General features: G+C 43.9%; 1 protein-coding gene across 5 annotated transcripts in view; it reads left to right on the forward strand.

The window, feature by feature from the left end:
• The window catches only part of LPP (LIM domain containing preferred translocation partner in lipoma), a 666,236-nt gene that overhangs the window by 75,119 nt on the left and 569,870 nt on the right, over positions 1-21,247 (forward strand). The window contains exon 1 of one of the 5 annotated variants that reach the window (XM_072618832.1): positions 1,770-1,840. The exons of the other annotated variants lie outside the window; for them this stretch is intronic. The gene's annotated coding sequence lies outside the window, so the exon portion shown is untranslated. Of the gene's footprint in view, positions 1-1,769; positions 1,841-21,247 lie in introns of those variants that run through there. 5 annotated transcript variants of the gene reach the window in all.

Genomic DNA, 21,247 nt, shown 5'->3' on the forward strand with positions numbered 1-21,247 from the left:
CCAAACCACTTCTGGCTCTTGGGCCAGGGGAGGCAGAGCCATCGGACCTTGGCAAGGGGTCTTGCTTTTGTTGGTAATAAAATTAAATGTGACATCAGCTTCTGAAGGGTCACCTGGCTGCAGCCTTGGTGTTTCTGTGCTCGGGATTCAGAGGTTAGATGGATGGCTGGTTGGCAAGCCTGGGGCACCTAGAGATCCACTTTGGGGAGGTGACCTCTTTTGTGTGTGTTTTAAATTGAAGCACTTTTCTTGGACAGATTCATTTTTCACTTCTATGTTTATCAAAACCTATGGAAAAGGAGGGGCCAGAATAGGGAGGCAGCCAGATTGCTGGGCATTTAGCTTAGGCATTTTTTGACCAGGCCTTCTGACTTAGCTTCATGTCCCAGCTACTTTTCCAAGCACAGGTTCACTGAGTCAAACAAGAAATCTTACAAGAGTGGGTTTTGTCTAATCTCATCATGGTTATCAACAGAGCCAGAGCTAGGAATTTTTCACCTTGGACAGCATCAGTTTAAAGCGAGCGGGGGCGAGGGGGATGAGAGGACATTTCTACAATGGGGACAGTTGTACTGAGAGGGGATATTTTTGATTGCATTTCGTGTGCTGTCCTGCAGCCCTGCTTGCCATCCCTGGATAGGTTGTCTGTCTTGCTGCAAGGGATGTTGGGAGCAGCTGTTGTACCTTCCTGCCTACTGTACATGCATCCCCTTGCTGATCTAACATCCCTCTCACACGCTGTTGGTGAGCATACAGCCAAGGGGGTCAGCCTGAGGAGAGGAGACAACCTTCTGTTTCAATTTCTGCTTGCTGTCATGCTGTTTGCTCTTCTTTTCTATTTCCTTTTCTTTTCTTTTCCTTTCTTTCTGTCTTATTGTTTATTCATCTGAAGCTGTGTGTTCTCCTTTGTGTGGGGATAGTTTGTGATTTTGTAACTAATTAGACATTTCTCCTTTTAGAACAGTAACTTTTCGTTAGTTACAATGTGCAAAGATAACATTTGATCGGGGAAGCATTCTCTTAGTGGTTGTGGTTTTCTTTAATTAATTTATCCCCACTTAACTTATCTGTAAGTTAACTCCTAATGCTTCCAGCCTTTTCTTTCCGTTTTACACCTCCTAGGTAGTCCTGCATACATTGCAGAGACTTCTTTTCGTTTTACTATGAGTTTCTAAAAACTTGGCAGTGGTCTAAGTTTAACCTCACCCAAAATAAAATGATTCCTTTTCATTAGAGATTTGCGGAGGGAGAGAGAGGGAAGGGAGAAGCATGAGCGCTCCTAAAATAAGGATGGCAAGACAGATAATGTGCTCATTCTCAGCTAGGCTTATGGGGGGGAAAGCTCTTTATCTGAGTGACCTCTACTCACTGGAAAAGTCTGTGCTGCTGAATTCCATGATGTGATGTTTCCTCGTGTGATGAGTTTGAAAGGCTGGGCAGAGGACGTTCATCTTGTGCTTTGGAGTGAGGGGTGTGATGAAGATAACACTCTGTTTTTTAGATAGAAAGACATGACTTTTCCAATTGCCTTAAATTTAAGGAAGAACACTGTGCATAGGCTCTAGAGAGAGAGAATTTGGGGCTTTAGTTAACTTTGGTCTTTGGGGGCAGGGCTGGGGTGAATTTGGAGTATCCCATAAGATGAGCCACATCTCCTTGACTTCAATGCGTTTTGCAGGGTGTATGTAGGATAAAATGCATATATATACAAGTTTTAAGGTGGGTTAAAAAAAGATGTTTTATTCAAAGGCACCCGGGTGGCACAATGATTAGAACACTGGACTTAGGAGGATCTGACTTCAGCTCCAGCCTTACGCACTGATTATCTGTGTTATTTTGGGTAAGTCTCTTAATCTCTCTCTACCTCAGTTTGTTGATCTGTAAAATAGGTACGTGAATAACTTCTGTCTCTCAGAGTTGTGAGAATCACATGAGAGACCATGTATAAAGAACTACATAAACCTTCAAGTACCCTATAAATACTAGTGGTGACAATTATGATGATGAGGATGATGATGAAGGTGATGAAGGGGAGGAGGAATTAGACAAGATGAGCTGGTCTCGAAGTTGTTGGTTTCTAAACCTTTTTATCCCTTAAAATTACTGGGGATTATACCTGTTGATATTTGCCATATTAGAAATGGAAAGAGTTTTGACATCATAGAACTCCTGACAGGGGTGCAGAGACCCCCAGGGGTCCCTGGTCAACACTTTGACCACTACTGGACTAGATGATCTGTAAGTTTGTGTGAGGGATTGGATGGGAAGAAGATTCTGAAGCATTTCTGAAGAAATGCCTGAGGTGAGGAATGAGTCTTTGGAAAGAGGGTCTTGGTGGAGCTGGGGCCCCTCCTAGCAGCCTTTGTGCTTTTGTGGAGACAAGTGGGTGAGGGTATGGCCAGCCTGTGTTTAGGGATCTTCGTCCTTCGTGCCCCATCACTGAGATTCAGGGGCCATCAACCCCAGTACCATGAAACAGGCCTTTTAGAGGGATGAATGGATGGCTCTGCCTGTTTAAATTTGTCTCCACCTCCGTCAGTTATCTACTAGGGGACCTTGTTAACCTAATGTTATGGCTTCTTATGATGTTAAAAAAAATAAAATCCCCTTCGGGGGGGCATAAAACAGGCAGGAACCAGTTGAAGATGCATCCTGATGAGGTGCTTCCCTCTGACTTGTGCTGAAGGTCCATGATGGTCCCATCTTGAGAGGTGTCAGTCTGATTCACAGCAGGTAAACAGCAGTGTATGCATGGGTGCTCATTCTGACTGTGCTCTGGAGCTTAGCTGGCTGGTCACTTGGCTGGTCTCAGACCTCTAGAGGCCAGGGGCTGATGACAATGTGTAGACAACCTGTGAGACCTGGTCTGTATAGCCCCAGAGGGAAGGACTGGGCCCACATGGGCATTCTTTTTCATGGGTTGGGTCAGATGGGTGCTGAGCTCCCTCCCAGTTCCCAAAGTCTGTGATTCTTTGGTGAGGCAAGTTTGGAGAAATGTGGTGCTCCCCCAAAGTAGAATGGGTGGCTTTGGTGGGGAGTAAGTTCCAGGCCTGGAAGTGTTCTTGAGGCTGGATGAGCTTTTGTTGGGAGTGTCACAGAGGAAATTCTTTGTTCTAAGGGTTGACCCCAGAATCCCTTCTAACTTTCAGATGCTGTGATTCTAGGAGAGGTGAGGGAAGTGGCCCGGGGACGACTTTTGACTTTTCAGCCTCATTTCCAGATGGTAGAAGCCTGAGTAACTCTTAGGCTAGAGTAGTCCAAATGTAGTTAGTTACCAGCCACTGCCAAAGAGCATGGCAAAGCCCAAGAAGAGGGAGGGAGACCCTAGCCTGATCTGGTGTAAGTGTTATTCCCTGCCAGGATTCAGTATCAGGTCCTCCTGACTTCAAATGCAGTGCTCAGCACCTAGCTGTCTCTAACTGGACTTTCTCTTAAGTGGCTTCAGAACCCCCAGGCTATTGCAGCCTTGTGATTTAGGAAAGGGTGGGGTATGTTCCTGAAAGCCCGTTCGGGGATGTTTGGACAGCTGGGGAGTATTGAGTGGAGATGAATAACTTATCCTAGGCCTGAGTAGCTCAGCTGTGGAAAAGAGTCTCTCCGAAGTAGCGATTCTCAAAGTGTGGTCTGGATGCCTGGGGCATCCCCACAGCCCTTTCAGGAGATCCAAACTATTTTTTCAGTAATACTAAGATGCTTTAATTTCTAATATTCTCAACATTGACAGATATCACAATTTTTACAGTAATACTAAGATGCTTTAATTTCTAATATGCTCAATATCGATAGATATCACCCATATAAACAAAAGCTTTTAGTGGGGAGGGGGGCACAATCGTCGAGCCCTGAGACCAAAACATTTGCAAACCAATGATCTAAAGAACACACTTCTTCCTTCTTTTTTTTTTCTTTTTTAATAATATCTTTGACTCTTTGACTGATTATCATGATCAGACAAAAACTGTTTCTCATGCCCAGGGTTATCTCAGGCATAGTTTATATAAGAGCTATTTTTGACTGTGTAATTTATTCCTTTAATTCTAGCAGATTTACATACTAGTCTTAAATATGAAATTGGGCACTGAACCTTAGCTTCTGCATTTCCTGTGCCTTGAATGGCTCATTTTACACCCTTCTCCAGGCATTATATTTTAAGCTGTAACATTTAGTTTCTTTCCCAGTGTCTTAAAGTCAGCTGCAGGGACAGGGCAGAAGGATCAAAGCCTGAATCTTCAGTGGCTCCCTATGACTCCCGGAGACAGAATAAAGACTTGAACCTTGGCCTCCTTGGCCTTCCCCTGCTGTGTGCTGCCAGCCAGCCTTTCTAGACCGATTATTCACCATTATGGACTCTGGGTTCCAGACACATTGGTCAAATGGTTGTTCATCCCACTTGCCATTGCAGCGCCATGACTTGGCACAAGCTGCCCCTCCCCCCATGCCTGGGATGGACTCTCCTTATCTCCTACTAGCCCACCCCCAAATCCTCAACTTACTCTAGGAAGCCTTGCCTCAGTTCCCTATTCAGTCACGTTGTGGTACCTCAGTTTCCTCATTTATAAGTTTCTTGAAACTGGTGCCTTTTTTTAAAACATTTTTTGGAGGGACTTTATATTCACCAGAGTCTGTCGTGTAATGGGTGTTTAAATTGAAAGCAGGCTAGCATGGTGGAAAAAGTGAAGACTCAACTGGTCTGGGTTCAAATTCTGCTTCTGCTGATGACTATCTGTGTTACCTTGTGTAAGTTACCATACTTGTGTCTCCTTTTTCCTCATCGTTAGAGGGAGGGGGCTGGATCAGATGTCCTGGGGGCCCTTCCTGCTCAATGACAGAAGAGTTGGGGTTAGATCATTTGTCTTGAAGAATTCTTCTAGGCTTAAGAATTTAGGAATGGAGAGGGTTTTAATGATGGGTGCAAGGAACTTAGTTTATGTTTTCATTGTAGATAAGCAGCCCCCCCATCCCTCCCAAGGGTGATGCCTTCTCTGGATTTCAGTCTTAGAGAGTTCTTGGTGAACAGAGAAGTCAGGTCACATGTCTGGGGTATTGTCAGAAGTCAGACTTGAACCCAGACATCTTGGCTTCTAGGACAGTTTTCGTCTATTCTTCTTCTAGAGAATTTATGATTGATTGATGAAGATTTTTTGTTGTTCAGTCTGTTTTGATTCTGTCTGATTCTTTGTAATTCTAATCCAGGATTTTCTTGGCAAAGGTCCTGAAGTGGTTTTCCACTTTACTCCAGCTCACTTTACTGATGAGGAACCTAAAACAAGCAGGATTGACTGACTTGTTCAGAGCCATACAGCTAGGAAGTGTCTGAGGCCAAGATTTGAACTCGGGTCCTGCTGACTCAAGACTCATACCCTATCTGCTAACTGCCCAGGAAAGACTTATTCAACAACTATTGTAGCTTGCTATTTAATAAAATTGGGATGTTGCCAGTTCCTTCCCTCCTGTATAATGATCTTGTGAAGATGAATGAGACTTTGTCTTTGAAAAGTGAGTTAGAGGAAGGTAGACTCTAAGTAGGAGGTATCTATTATTAGAACCCTTGGGAGAGAGGGCTAATATTTGGGGAGAGAACAGCTGGCTGCTTTGTTCATGCTTTGTATGAAGGCTGAATACAATCGAGGACAGGAAGCGTAGGGGAAGGCCCCGCCCTTCTGTTTGACCGACTTGAGAATGGGGGCTCCTTGGGAGATTTGAATCCCTTGGTTTCAAAATAGTTCCTGCATTGATCAAACTGTAATTAAAGATGACAATAATGACAATAAGACAAATCCTTATTTAAAAGACTGCTGTGACAAATGACATGACCTAGTGAAAACTACCATTTATTGAGAAGTCGCTGAAAATAAGGGTTTTGTCCTCAACAACTACTAAGCATGCGAAGTAGGGGAAAAATGATTCAAAATGAGGGGACAAGTTCCAACCTGGACTCATGTCCAGGGCTTTACCCTCTTACTGCCTCCCCCTCCCCAACTTTTTTTGGTACATTTAGGAAATCCTCTGGACTCCCAAGGAATCGACTTCTACCCGATCCCTTCTTCCTTTCCTTCTCCATCTTGGACAGATCCCTTCCCATCTCACACGAGGAGGGCCTTGGGATCAACCTCCAAGACCCTTTTGGGTGCTAAAGTTCTGTAGTTAGTCTAAGGAAGTGCTTTAGAGATGGTATAGATGGAAGAGATAAGAGTCATCTACATCTCTGCTTGGAGATGTCTAGGAATTTATTAACTTCTAAGATAGTCCCATCTGGAATGTGGAACTATCTGAATTCAGTCTAATCAGTTGATCCATAAGCCTTTATTAAGTCTTTGCTCTACTTAGGTCCCTTTGCTGATCCCTGATGAGATGAAGGAAAGCCCGAACAAGTCTGTGTTCTCTGGGAACTACTCTTCTCTCATCCAGGGGCTAACTAGGACCAGCCTGCTTGGCTGTGGCCCATCTACGAGGATCTAAGTTTTCTCCTGAACTCATGCCCTTTCCTCCCTGTCTCCTAGGGCTGGCATGCTCTCCCTCCACACCTCATCTCTTCTCCTGGCTTCCCTGACTTCCTTCAAGCCTCCATACAAAGTCCATCTTCTACAAGAGATCTTTCCTGCCCCTCTCCTGTCTTGTGCCTCCCCACTGAAGTGATAGCCCTTTGATACTGTGTGTTCCCAGGAATTACATTATTGTCTCCCACTTTAAAACATGAGCTCTTTGAGGTGGAGCATTGTTTTTATGCCAATTCTTTGTGCCGAGCCTGGCTCCAAGTAAGGACTTGAAAAATGCTTGTTGACTGGTATATTGTAAATCATAACCTATGAGATGAATATGGAAGATGGAAGGTAAACTGAAAGGGGATATTGTAGGAAGAGGATGGGAGTGGGGAAAGGGACAGGAGCTTGGACTTCCAGAGAACATGGTGCTGAGTTTTCTTAAAGGAAGGTTTTACAAGATAACATATTAACAGAACATTGCCTCTGGAGTTTGGGCTCAGATCCAGATCCGATCTCTGCCACCTACTATGTGAGTAAGTTAGCTCAGACGTTTACTACTGGGTGACCTTTCATTTCATTGGTCCATAGAATGTCAGAGCCAAAAGGTCCCCTAGTCCAAAACCCTCCCAGAAAGACCAAATCAGAATTTTGACCCAGTTGGTCCATAATGACCTTAAGATGGAGAACTTACTATATTGTCACTGACCTTTACCAAAATTGGTGCTTAATCCTTAACCCTGAGGTAGATTGATGTTACACTTATCTTCCCCCTCTCCTGTAAATTCTTTCCCTACTGTGGGATTGTTTTGTAGGCACTTAATTAATCATTTAACTGAATGGAATTGTTGTACAGGCACCACCCAGTTATCTAGAACTGGCTGATTTTTTCTGATGTCTCCCACTAGGACCTAAGGTCTACAAAAGAAATTGCTGAACCTGACTTGGGACTTGGGTGGAGCTTTGCTGGCATTCCTTCCAGCTCCTTCCTTTTCTGTCCCCTCTACCTTTCTTCCCTCCCCAAACACTTTATTGCCAAATCTCGATTTAGAATGCTTTGCTCTATGAATGGATTCACTTGGGTTTGCTGGCCTTTCCCAACATTGTTTCTTTTTCTTGTAGGGTAAAAGGGTTTCAGGGCCTTCTCCTGTAGAACATCTCTACTGGAAGAAAGGAACCTGTGAAGTGCTGTGTCACTAGAAGCTGTCTTTTCCTGGACTTCTTGGGGAAACCCTCTAAGGCAGGTGCTGCCAACCATATGCTCCCCATGATCCGATGAGGAAATAGGGTCTGAAGGATAGGTGATCACACAAGTCTCACAGGGAGTCCCTCAGTATCTGAGATGGGTTCTCAGTCCCAGACTTCTGATTTCTACCTTAGCATTCCTTCAGTTATGTCCAGGTGTCTCTGAGTATCATAAGAGAGTAGATTGAGAACTGAAAGGGACCTTAGAGACCCTTGATTTACAGGGGCAGAATATGTCTCAGAGAAGGGAAGAAAGTGACATCCAGTGAGGAAGCAGCTACTCAGCTTTTGGACTTTGATCTTGATCTCTGACTGCAGATCTAAGCCCCTCTCCCCTGCCTCACTTCTATGACCTCTTATCTCCATTTTATAGATGAGAAACTGAGGTTTGGAGAACTGAACAAGGTCACACCACTAGTAAGTTTTCTAACTCTGAGATACTGATCTTTTGTGGCCCCAGTCCCAGTGACTTTCCCTTGCCCCCTCTTCCCTCCTTGCCAGGTGTCCTGGGGCATATATGGGGAGGAGAGAATGGGATCACTAGTATTTGAGCTCTCCAGCATCTTGGGGCGGTTAACGCATGCACATGTGGAAGACTGGTTCAACAGTAAGTTTGGTTTTCCTCAGAATGACAAATCTCCAACAAAATGGGAAGACTGTCTTTCATGTCTTCATGGCAGTCTTTACTAATTTTCACACATTCTGACAGTATAAGTCTTTGGAAAAAAAGCTGATGACTAAAGTGCGGCCTGCTGACCCACCTGATTAGTTATGGTCATCATGTTGCTTGGGGTAGAGATCCATGTTTGGTTTTCTGGTGAGGATGGGGCTATTGCTGTCAAGGGACTCAGTGTGATTAGGAAGACAAAGTATACTTATGTTAAATCATGAACTATTAGACTTTGTGTCTTTGAACTACTTTGGCAGTGAGGAGAAGCCTAGGGACCCCTTTTCAGAGTTAACTATTTGAATGCAGAAAGTAAAATATATTGGATTATAAAGGAAACTAATTATATTGAAATAGTTTTAAAAATTAAAAAAAAAAACCTTATTTCACCATTTTTAGGTTAAGAAGGCCTCCATTAGCCAGAGATTCATAAATGCTGAGTCTGGGTGACTTAGTCATGCAGTCACAGAGTTGGAAGGGTGCCTTAGAGGCAGTCTGGTCTAACAGATCCCTATCTTATCTAAAGCATCCCGTCCCCAACCTGAAATGTTCAGCTAACCTCTCTAGGAAGGTCCACCTCTCCTGTGGACCCTTTTTAACTTTGGACAGCTCCATTTGGTAGGAAGCTTTCTTCCCCATGCATCAAGCCCTGAATTTGCCTTCCTGATAAATTTACTCATTCTTTTTGGGTCCCAGCGAGACCATTCTATAGTACTTTGTTTCAACAATAGTCATCAAAAGCCTGCTACCCTATTGGTCCAGCCTTAGACTGGACACTCTGGATACAGGGAGAAACCACAAGGGCCTGACTTCAAATCTCTCCTCTACTTACTGCCTATGTGTTTTTGCATATAAAATGAAGACTGGAATATATGACCTTTGTGGCTCCTTCATCTCTATGTCTGGTGAATGCACCTAAATATGATTCATGAAGTATCTACAGAGTACATGGTAGTGTGCAATAGAAGTTATTGAGTCAATGGTATCCATAATTCACATTTTTTCCCTTTAAGAAGGAGCTCATAATCAATATATTGATCTCTCAAAGCAAAGATGGGAAAGGGACTGGCATTGGCACTTTTTATAAGTGAAAAAATTGAGGGAAAAATGTTTGGGGGCTTCCTCCAGGACTGTTTCTCAGGGCTTTTTGAGTTAGGAACTGCTAAGGGTTCCAGGAGAGCTTTCATGGTTTGAAAAACCCTTTCTTCCTGAAATCCCTTAAGGTTGGTTATACTAAGACTGTGATTATTATTATGGACTCTGATTATTATATGGATGAGAAGACTGAGGTATCTGAGAGGGATAACTCAGTGACCTATTGTGGAAAGAGTGTCAGATCTGCCACTAGGGTGAGCATTCCAGGAAATAAAGAAGCTAAACCCATGGGATGGAAAAGGGTTTTATTTCGGTATTTCTGTGAAGGTTTTAAGAGGGTGGAGAGAATTAGGTTTTATACCTTTCATTGCCCTAGGTCTTTTAGAGCAATTATAGTGAAAGTCACCTGTGCATGAGGCTGCTGCTTTTTTTTTCATGGTGACTGGAAGGGGGTGAAGGCATTGATGGAGCAGGCTAGCTTTGGAGTTTCATGTGTCCCCAGAGCTGGGGGATTGGGAGCCCAGGAGCCCCATCTCCTTCCTGCTTCCTCACTTCTGTTGAGATGCCAGCTTCCATTGAGTTGATGGTCAGTGACCTCATAATGTCCAACCTTCCTGGTCTCCCTTTTCACATTTGTCTTTACCTTTCTGGGAAAGAGACCCTGGTGACAGATTCTCAGCACAGTCTTCTTGCTGGGAAGTTTAGACCAGCAGGAAGGAGCAGCTCTAGCCCCACCTCCCCAGGCTTATCTCTCTCTAGGGACATCCCAAACCAGTCCCACCTCCAACTTGTTTAACCCTGAATGTTTCCGAGGAAGTGGATTTGTGCTCCTGCAGGCTGCTTTCTCTTAGAAGCTTCCCCCTATGGCCAGGCCCTCCCTGCCTGCCTAAGTCCACCCCTTCTGGAAGGTCAGTAATACTCAAGTTGCAAAGGAGAAATGGAATTTCAAAGGGGGAGCTGGCCTCCCAATCTTGTGCATCCACCAGCTCTGGTTACATGCTGGCTGCATTAAGCTTATCTCTTCCCTCACAACCCCAGGCAGGAGGTTATAGGCAGAATTCATGGAATCCTTTTATTTTCATAATGAGATGCTCCATGAACCCAAAGTGTTTTGTGAAGCTTTGATGGAAGCACTGACACACAGGAAGCAGAGTTTGGAGTTCATTTGTAAAGGCTCCCAGATAACTGAGTTAATTTTCCCTCATTTTGGAGATGCTGCTTTCTCACCTCCCCTTCCTGCTTTTTCCAGTCCCCATTTTGGCTGCTGGGATGATTGGACTCACTCCTAGAGGTATGGGGAAAGAGGAGAGTGACAGAAATGAAAACGTCAAATCCTAGCTCTAGAATGAGAAGGAGCCTCCGAATTCATCCAACCCCCTTATTTTATAGATAAGGACATGGAGGTTGAGGGAGGCACACACATGTGACTTGCCCAAGGTCACACAGGTAGGAAGTGGACATGAGGGTGGGAGACTTGAAACCAGGCCGTCTGACATTGGAGAGAGCTTGTGTTTTTTCCCTGTGTTCATCATTTGGGAAAATGTGTGTGGGATGAGGATTTCCATTTGAGGATGATTTGGGGATGATTTGTGGGTTTTATTCTTCTGGACCGGTCTTGTTCTCCATTGCCAGTGGCAATCAAAGACTGGCTGTTGAAATAGGAGTGAGAAGCTGCAATGCCAGTGTGGAATGGTGCATCCAAGGTGCAGTAGAGAGATGGCCCCATGAGTTTGGGGCCAGGTGACACGGTTCAACTACTACTCTTGACTCATCTAGTCACTATCTAGGTGAACTTGGACATTTAGTCCTCTGAGCCTATAAAATAAGGGGGTTAGTCTAGATCAGGGCTTTAAAGACTGGTAAAGGTCTATACACCCTTTTCCAGAATGTTTTTAAATATATAAGCAGTATTTTTTCTTTTATTTCACTTCTAATAAACAAAATGTACCAGTATTTTTAAAATAAACATGTACTAGATTGTAAGAAAAATGTACCAAATTATAAGAAAACCAATTATATTGAAATAAAGATAGTATATTTTCCCCTGTCCAAGTTCAAGGACCTCAGAAAGACTAGATGAGCCATTAGCCTAGAGCCTTCTGGCTCTAGGGCCAGTATTTGAATGGATGCAGGGATGTTTTGATATGTCATTGTCTGATTATCCAGTTTTGTTGGCTAACCATGACCGTAGTTCCTTCTTTATCACACCACCTACCTTGTCATCATTTCTCTTGAGAGGTGCTGAGGTCTAGTAGCCATGACGCTGTTCTTAAAGTCAGGAAGAACTGGGTATGAATCTTGCCTGATTTCTCTCTTAGTCTTGGGTTCCCCATTTGTAAAATGAAGATCACGGTAGCACCTCCTTCCCAAGGTTCTGTGAGAAGCAGTTGCAATAATAGATGTAAAATGCTTTGTAAACCTTTATGAGATGCCAGCCATGATAATGATTGTTTTTCTTGACTCAGTTACATCGGGTTAGGGGTTAGGGATTCTTCAACAGGCTGGAGGTTGACTGACAATGCAGTGAAAGCACCTTTCCAAGTCTCAGTTTCTCTGTCTGTAAAATTAGAATGATAGTGATCATAATTATATCTCCCTCTCTGGGTACGCTGATATGTTGTGGATGTGGCAAGGATTGTTTGAAGTTCACATTACTAGTTAATGGCACAGGCGGTGCTGGAACCCCTAGTCCTGGGCTTTTTTTTTTTTTTTGTCAGCTACAGTGTTATAATGGATAAATGAGATTTTCCTGTTCCTGTTCATCAGGTTTGTGATGTTTAATAATACTCAGTGATTCACTGTTCACCAAAGATAGTGAAGTCCTTTGCAATCAAAGGCAGGTTAAAGTAAATAGGGTATGGTACCTGCCCTTCAGAACTACTGAAAAGAAAACAATTTATTTAGTCAGTCAGTTCAACAAGCATGTTGAAGCCCTAGCCCATGCTAAAGCTGGGACTATGAAATTGAGGCAGCCTGGTCAGGACCCAACAGTGTGACTTCTCTGAGGGACACCAGAGTTAAGGAATGACTCTTGGAGGTACCTGGTGGCATCTGTCACTTTAGTCATTTCCACAAGATAAAAAAAAATGCTGTGCACATCTGCTTAAAAAGATATTGCCGTGATGCCTTTTGCTCTTAAAATCATAGCTGTTTTCTTATTTAACTCCTCTCTAAAAGTAAAAGGGATGAGTCAAACCAATTGACAATTTAATCCCATAGTGTACATGACATTCCTCTTTACTAATGACCCATCCCTCCACCGAGGGAAAGGAACACGGAGTCATTGGTCTAGAACTGAAAGGACCTGAGAGGGCATTTTATTCAAGTCAAGGTGGTCAGCAAGCATTTATTATGTTCTCACCATGTACCAGGAACTGAGCTAAGGTCTGGGGATATAAAGAAACAAAAAGAAAAAATAACAGTGGATTTTATATTGCATCTTGGTGGATCCACTGGAGTTTATTGAGTAGGGGTGACATGTGCTTTAGGAAGATCACTTTGACAACTGATGGACTGGAGTGGGGAGAAACTTGAGGTGGGCAGATCCCCCAGCAACTATAGACATAGTCCTGGGATGAGATGGCAAGAGCCTGCACCCAGGTAGAGGCAGCAGGGATGCTATGATGGTGGAAACAACTGGATATGGCAACAGATGATCTGTGATGAAGTGACAGAGAGTGTGAGGGGGAATGAAGATACCAACCTTAATGCACCATAGAAATGTTGACTGTTCTTCATAGGCCAGGGAAGTTGAAAGAGCCTGCAGAGGTCAATAAATTCAACATGTGTTTAAAGCTCATGTTTACAAACAGGTAATCTTTGTTAGCAAATTCACATAACTGTTACAGTTCATTTTGGAGGGACAGTCGTTTATTAACCTAAGTCCTGTCCTGAGAACTGGTGGTTTTGTTAGAAATTTGACTTGGGGGGAGGCAAAGGTCATGGAGAGTGGCCAGTGGCATTCAGATACCTCTTCCCCTCCTAAGTGGAAGCAGCAGTCAGCTTCAGGGGGTGGTTGTTCAATAACTATTATGTTTAGTTTAAGAAGAGATGCTTTTAATGACAACAGAAGTAGAAACTAGCCCCTAATCTCTTTATAATTGATTCTTTCCTATTTATAGCACATCAAATAAATAGCTGTCCTACCAGGTGTGGGTCAGCCTGATGTTTCTGCCATGACATGGACCTTGAGCTAGGATGGAAAAGAGGGTAGTATCCATCACCATCTCTCCCTTACTCCCTCTCTCTTCTGCAAAGTCAAGGACTTTAAATCGTGACAGCTATGGCTTTTAGTTTGAACCACCACAGTATAGCAACCCAAACATCCTTCCTGTTTCTGCCAAGGTCGTCAATGGGCACTCTCACCCATCGCCTTGACAGCTGTGTCTAGAATTTGTAACCCCTGGTTATCTGTGCATCTGTCTGTGGGTGTTGCTCCCAAAGCCTGGCTCTTGGACCTTCCTGTTCAACCATCTTCTCCTCAAACATTTTTACTTGCTTTTTTTCTCCATGAGTATCCCTTTCACAGGACTATGTGGTAATAGATGAAGAGCTAGATGGGTCAGCTAATCCAGCCTTCTTCTTTTACAGATGAGATAACTGAGGCCCTGAGACAGGAGATGACTTGCTGGAGGAGTAGCAGAGGTAGAAGAAAGAGAAATCTTTGCTCTCCTCCCTCTCTTTTAAGAAAGGTGGCCTTAAGACCATTTTCTGTGGGTAGTCAGGTGGTATCCTAGTGCACAGAACCAGCCCTGGAGTCAGAAAGACTCATCTTCCTGAGTTCAAATGCAGCCTCAGACACTTCCTGGCTATGTGACCCTGGGCAAATCACTTCACCCTATTTACCTCAGTTTCCTCATCTGTAAAATGAGCTAGAAAAGGAAATAACAAACACTCCAGGATCTTTGCCAAGAGAAGCCTAAATGGGGTCACAGAACTGGATGTGACTGAAGTGACAGACTACTATCTATCTAAACTCTGTCTTTAATGTGCCGGTTTATATGTGTATTATCTCCTCCATGGGAGTAGGGCCCCTTTTTGCTCTTCTTGGTACCCACAGGACTTCATGTGGTATTGGGGCATTGAATCAGTGTTTGTGGACTGACTGACTGTCTTTGGCCTCAGTAATTGATTGAGGGGCTCTGCAGGAGTAGGCAGGGGAGGAAGCCAGCAACTGAAGTCAGCCACACTTGGGGGTTGGGGGAGGGATCCTGTTTGGTCTTGAAAAACCAACAAGAACAAGAGGAGAAACTTCCATCTTCTGTAGTCTTCCCATACTACAGTGTCCTGTTTTCTTTCCTTGAGTCAGTGGAAGCTTCAGGCATCCTGAGCCCCAATGGCCGTTAAATACATGCTTTATGGAATGTCTTTTCATCATTTACCTGAATGAGAAGAAGTTCTCAGTGGTAGTAAACTGTGCAGTTATAAGAGTAGGGGATGACTGGTCAGCCCATCTCTAGCCCATGCTATGTAGGCATCTTGGCACCCTGGCCCAGGTGGTCACTGGCTCCTGTTGAAGTCCTGGAGGCACAGGTCAGCAAGCATCGATGCAGTGTTTTGGTGGTGGTCAGTGTGGATGTCAGGGATTCCATTCATGTCTGGCTTCTGGTATTCCTCCCAATGCTCAGATTCTCTGATTTAATATGATGTAAACTCCTTGTGGGTCAGACTTCCATTTTATTTTTGCTCTTTTATTCCAGAGTCCGACCCAGTACACTGCAGGTAGTAGGTGCCTAATAGATGCCTATGGGGTTTGAACCTTATGGCTGAAATTCTCACCATTTTTTACAAGGAAGCCAGATTGAAAACTCCCACCCTCCCCATTGCCCCACTGATATGGAAACTGGTTTGTCATCTTTAGTTTTTGAAAGGCTTTGATGGTGAGATAATTTAGTTTGTAAAGCTATAACATACTCAGAAAATACTACATATTCCTTCAGCTCCCTGTGGCTGGCCCCCAAACATAGCCTCTTCAGGGTATTAGTAGAAATGATGAAAACCTTGGCAAGATCCTGGATCCCAGGGTGAGATTCAGTGACCTACTTACAGGAAATTCCCAATGGGCAGACAGCTCAGGAAGACTCGTGTTGGAGTACAGGGAAAGAAGAACATGTTTAGGAAATGAATGGAGTGACTGCATGGTGCGTAGGGAAGCAATAGCAGCCCTCCTGAGGTAGAAATCCAGACCCTCACTGGCTTCTGCACTGCTCAGGGAATGCTCCTCTTGCTGTGGAAGGCTGGATGCAAAAAGGCCAAATTGAATCCCCAGCTTTATATGCCAGGATCTCATTGTGAGGAAATGGCTTCCCATCACATTGCATTTTGGTGTTATTTTTGAAGGGATGCCTCTACACTTACTGGGCATAAGAGAAATCTACCACAGAGGAGGATTTTAAAGTGAAGGGTAACTGAGCCAGGGAGGAGAAGGCCCCAGATTCCATATTTCTTTCTTTTTGGGGGGGAGGTATTATGTTTCTTTTTTATATTTTCCCTCAATTCCCCATAAAACAATTTTTAATATTTGTTACTTTTTTAAAAGTTTTGAGTTCCAAATTGTGTCCCTCGGTCTCTTTGTTCCTCCCCCCCTATATGCTAAGCAATCTGATATAGGTCATACATCTGTAATCATATAAAACAATTCCATATTAGTCATTTTGTGCAAGAAAACTTGGACAAAAAGGAAAGAAAGAGAAGCAGAAAGAAAGGAGCCATGAAAGGAAGAAAGGAAAAGAAAAATAGTATGCTTCAGTCTGTCTTCAGATGCCATCAGTTCTTTCATCGTGAGTCCTCTGGGATTGTCATGGATCATGGCATTGCCAAGAACAGCTAAGTCCTTCACGGTTCCTCACTGTACAGCATTGCTGTTTACTTTGTACAGTGTTCTGGTTCTTCTCACTTCACTTTGCATCAGTTCATGTGGGTCTTTCTTTCTGAAATCATCCTTCTCGTTTGTCATCTCTTACAGCACAGTATTATTCCATTACAATCATATATCCCAACTTGTTTGACCATTTTCCAATTTATGGATATCCCCTCAGTTTCCAAGTCTTTGCCACCACAATAAGCATTTTTCCACAAAAAAGGGTTCTTTTCCCTTTTTAAAAAATCTCTTTGGAATATAGAACTAGTAGTGATATTCAAAGTCTATATTACTTAATGGGAGAATGGAGCTGGAGGTATTATCCCACTAGGGTGGTGATGATGGATGGGGATGTTTGTTGCCTGAGGTGACTGGACCTTGACAGTCTCTTCCCCTGACTAACTTTGCTCTGGGCACAGAGATTCTTGGTTATAGCTTGAGATCCCTGTCCTTCAGGCCTGGGTGAAGTTAGTGAAGGTAGTGGTTGTGCCTAGAACAGAGTAGATACTAAATATATGCTTATTGAGAGATTAATTACTTTGTTGAGGGGATGATAATAAGGTAAATTGGAACCACAACTGCCTCTCTCTTTTTTAAAAATCCTCTTTTGAAAGTTCATAGTTATCTCAGGGGAATGAGCATTGGTGAACCACATGACTAGGAATCTACCCCAGAAGAGTTTGGTCGATAACAGTATTAATACCGTTCAGATGTTTGAATTTTTTGTTTGTTTTTAGCAGTAATACAAATCAATTGTAAGAGTTTGACTCATTTGACCTGTCCAGCCCTCAGTTTCCTCGTCTTTTATATAAGGGGGATAGGACTAGAGAGAGTAGGAGATCTCTTTTCATTCTAGAGCTAGTATCTTATCTAGCTAGGATCTTACTTCTTCTAGTTTTTCTCACCTGTAAAATTAAGAAAATAATACTGAATAAAAACAGGAAGCCCTGACTGGGGACGCATGGGAGGCATGAAGGCCCAGGTGAAGACTTGGTTGGATGCCTTTGATGTCCAGACCAGGTGTGTCAATTGGCAAGGAAATACAGTTGACAAGAAATATTTGCTTTCTCTCAATGTAGATTAAAGAAAAAGAAATCAAAATAAAGCATGACTGTGCCAATTGATACACCTCGGTCCTTTAAAGTACCCTAACATTTTGGTCTTTCTAGTGGTTGGTTATGTTGGCACTACCCATGGTGCCCCCTGGCAGGGATGTGGTAAGTATGGCAAGGTTGTTTGATTTTTTTCCCCAGATATTATGATGCCCAGTTTGGCATTCAAGGCTTTTCATACCCTACCCCCCTCCTGCCTTTCCTGTACTTACACTTGAAAGGGCTGACACCTGTTTTTCTAACCAATGACTGTTCCCCAGCTGTTCCTCCAACAAGACAGTGTCCTGGGCCTTTTCTCTGACTGTTCCCCACACCTTGAATGTTTTCTCTCCTCATCCTGGCATGCTGACTCCCCAGGATTCCTCCAAGGGCCTTTCCCAACCCTTCTTAATTCTAATGCCTTCCCTCACTTCCTTATTTCCTGTTTCTCATATCTATAGCTTGTCTGTGTGGAGCTGTTCACGTGGTGTCTCCCCCATTAGACTGTGAAGTCCCTGAGGGCAGGGAACGTCCTTTGCCTCTTTTTGAATCCCCAGCCCTTGGCACTGTGTCTGGCACACAGTAGGCACCTAATACATGCGTATTGACTGACCTAACTCTCAGTGTTTAGGCATTTCCCTAAGACTATAAGTTGAAGAGATTGTGCTAAACTATATTGAAGGAGTGGGGGGATTTCTCCGCCTGGGAGTTTCCAGCCCTTTTTTTTATCCTTACACAAAACTCCATGGCTATAGGTTCTTTACTATTCACTTACAAGTTTCGATCAAGTCAGTGAGAATTCTGGTGCTGGGTACACACCAAAGGATTCTAGTATATTGGGGTCTCTTCAGTCAAAACCTGTCTCAGAGCATCCTTATTCCCAATGTTAACAGGGTCATAGCTATCAATCTGGAAAAGACCTGGGAAACCTGTAAGTCCATTCTTTTCATTTGACAGGGAAAATGAGAGACAACTAGCTGAATTGGGATTCACAAGATGGCAGCCACTGTTCCAACACTTTCATGAAAGAGGAGATGCTTTGCTAAGGGCAGAAGGACCCCCACTTTAGCCTCAGAGCCAAAGAGTTGAGGCAGCCACTTCCTGCTGGTCTAGTTGGCCTCCTATTCCGATCTAATTAGGAAACATGTGGATGTGCTAAAAATTTCAAGTGTCAGACATCAGTTAGGGCAGAAACACTCTTGGGAATTAGAAATTCATATGACTTAAGAAACCCTTTAAAAATCCATAGAAAACAATGAACTGTCAGTCCTCCTAAGAGCTACAATGGGTATTCATATCCAAGTGTGAATTTCTTTTAACCTGAGATCTGATCTTCTGAGCCCTACTGGGGTTAGTAGGAAATGAGGAAAGAGACTATCAATAAAGGCTATGGATTAGGGCAACAGTAATTGGAATGGAGGTGCCGAGATGGGAGGAAAACCTGGCTGGTTTTATGACCACTGATATGACATTAGCTCTTTCAGGTTCAGGTTCATCTTCTGAATAATGCTTAGATTAGGTATCACAGAGAAATGTCGACCATCAAATAAGATAGCGTAAAGTGCTTTGTAACCCTTGATATATTGTCAAAATGAAGGATTTCATGACTAAGGTCAATGGAAAAATGAATCTGGAGTCAGGAAGACTACTTACTTCCATGGATGCGGTGCCTCTTTTGTTCCATTGTGGACAGGTTTTGTCTCCTTTTCCAGTCTTCATCGACCTTGTACCTCTCTCACTTCCGCTTCTGTTCATTAACTGCTTCTGGTTCCTTTCACAAGACGCTTCACCCCCAGATTGTGGGCATTTTCACCAGCTGTCTCCCCTACATGGGACTCTGCTCTTTGGCTTCCTTTGAGTCTCAGTCAAATCTCATCTTCTGCAAGAAGTGCTCCCCTCTTCATACTAGAGTCTTCCCTTTGTTAATTACTTCGAATTTACCTTGTTTATATCTTGTCTGAATGTAGCTGCTTGCATGTCGTCTCTGCCATTAGACGCTGAGCGCCTTGAGATTGGGACTAGGTGTTTGCCTTACTTTGTACACTAACAAGCACATCGTGCCAGGTACACAGTAGGTTTTATAAATGCTTGTTGACTTGACTTCTTTTTAAATTCACTGTTACAAATGACATTTTCCGGTTTTTGCTCTGATAGTTCAAAGATCTGAATGTGTGTGTTATACTTTGTGGAAAGGATTTAACTCTTCTTAGCATGTAAAAATCTTGACTGAACCGATTACTTGTAGAGAGTAAGAACTTCAGACTCATTGGCTGTGGGACCCTGGGCAAGTCATCTGGCTTTCCTGGGCTTTCGTTTCTGTATTGTAAAGGCTGGAGATGTCCAATGTTCCTTCCTGTTCTAGACCTAGGGTTCTATGATATGACTTGGCCTACTTCCCTCAATCTGTTAAATGAGGTGGTGATTGGACTATATGGCATTTGCCATCTCTTACTAGAGATCTCTAGTCCTATAACCTCTCTGGGCCTCAGTTTCCCTTTTGTAGAATGTGAGGGAGTTGGACCAGATGGCTTCTGAGGTCTCTTAGAGCTCTAGATGTAAAATTCTATACACTCTCTGGATCTCAGTTTCCCCTCTATAAAACAAGGTGTTTGATCTGAGAGGATGCCTTAGGTACTCTTAGATCCCTCCCAGGTCTAGCTTTGTGGTTCTAAGGAAGCAAATATTGCTCATCAGGATTATTTTTAGTGCAGATGAGCATGTGCAGAGAAAGGTTGTACAGTCTAGGTAGGAGCAGAGTTAAGATGGGAAAAGGGGGAAAACGGGTGGGGTAAGTGACGAGGCCCAAGTAAAAGCAGAGAGAAGTGGGTGGAGTGAGGAAGGAAGTGAAAGTCGGCTGGGAACTTTAAAGAAGGAATTTGGGCTCAGGAAGAGGTTCCCCCCTTCCCCTTAGGGTATGGAATGTACTGAGCATGATGGGCGTCTCTTCTCCCTCTTGAAAAGCTTGAAGTGTTTTGTTTTATTTTTTTTTAAAGGTTGAAAGGAGGGGGGAAGGAGAGAGGCAAAGGATGAGGTTGAGGTTGGGGGGGGGGGGGTGTGGAGAAAGTGAAAATGTGTTTTCTAAAGGCAGTTCTGCCAGAGAAACCTCAGGAGCGAAAGTTCTCAGCCCAGAGTAAACAGAAGATGACCGCCAGTGCCTGGGCGCGTGAGCTAGCTTCTTGGCCAAACTCCTTCATGTGCCGTCACCCTCCTGCCCAGTTCCCCCTTTCCTCCCTCCACCCCCCACTGCCCCCACTTGCTCCCTACGGGCTTGTGGCCCACAAGTGAAAAAATAAAAATCTTCTAGCCAGTGGCTGATTTCAGTCGAAAATTATTTTCCAGTTCATAAAAAAGGATTTGTTTTGGATTTATTAACCTTGATCACCTCATCTGTTTCCCATTGAAGGCAGCCTCCATCCCCCACCTTCCACCCACCCACTGACTCAAACCAGGAGCAAGGCTGCCATATTTGGAGAAGGGTGGTGGTGGTGATGGTGGGGAAGGGCAGCTTCCAGGAGCTGAGGCCAGAGGCTGGGAGGAATGTCCAAATCCCAGGCCTCCTCCCCCAGTCAGCCACTGCCCCCCCCCCCCAACTCCCCTGTGGAGTGAGCTGCCTTCCTGGTGGCATCAGCCGAACAGTCTTTTTAGGAACAGTGCGGCATCCTTGTGCATCCTGGGAAGTCAGCAGCCTCTTTTCTGCAACCCCCACCCCTTGCTTTGGATTCTGTGTTTCATCTTGGTTCCTGGGAGCTAGGGCTGAATTCCAGAGCTGGTGAGCAGGCCATGTGGCTAGGTCTCATCATTCCTCATCCCT

The sequence above is a fragment of the Notamacropus eugenii genome, chromosome 6 (assembly GCF_028372415.1).
Source record: "Notamacropus eugenii isolate mMacEug1 chromosome 6, mMacEug1.pri_v2, whole genome shotgun sequence".
NCBI lineage: Eukaryota > Metazoa > Chordata > Mammalia > Diprotodontia > Macropodidae > Notamacropus > Notamacropus eugenii.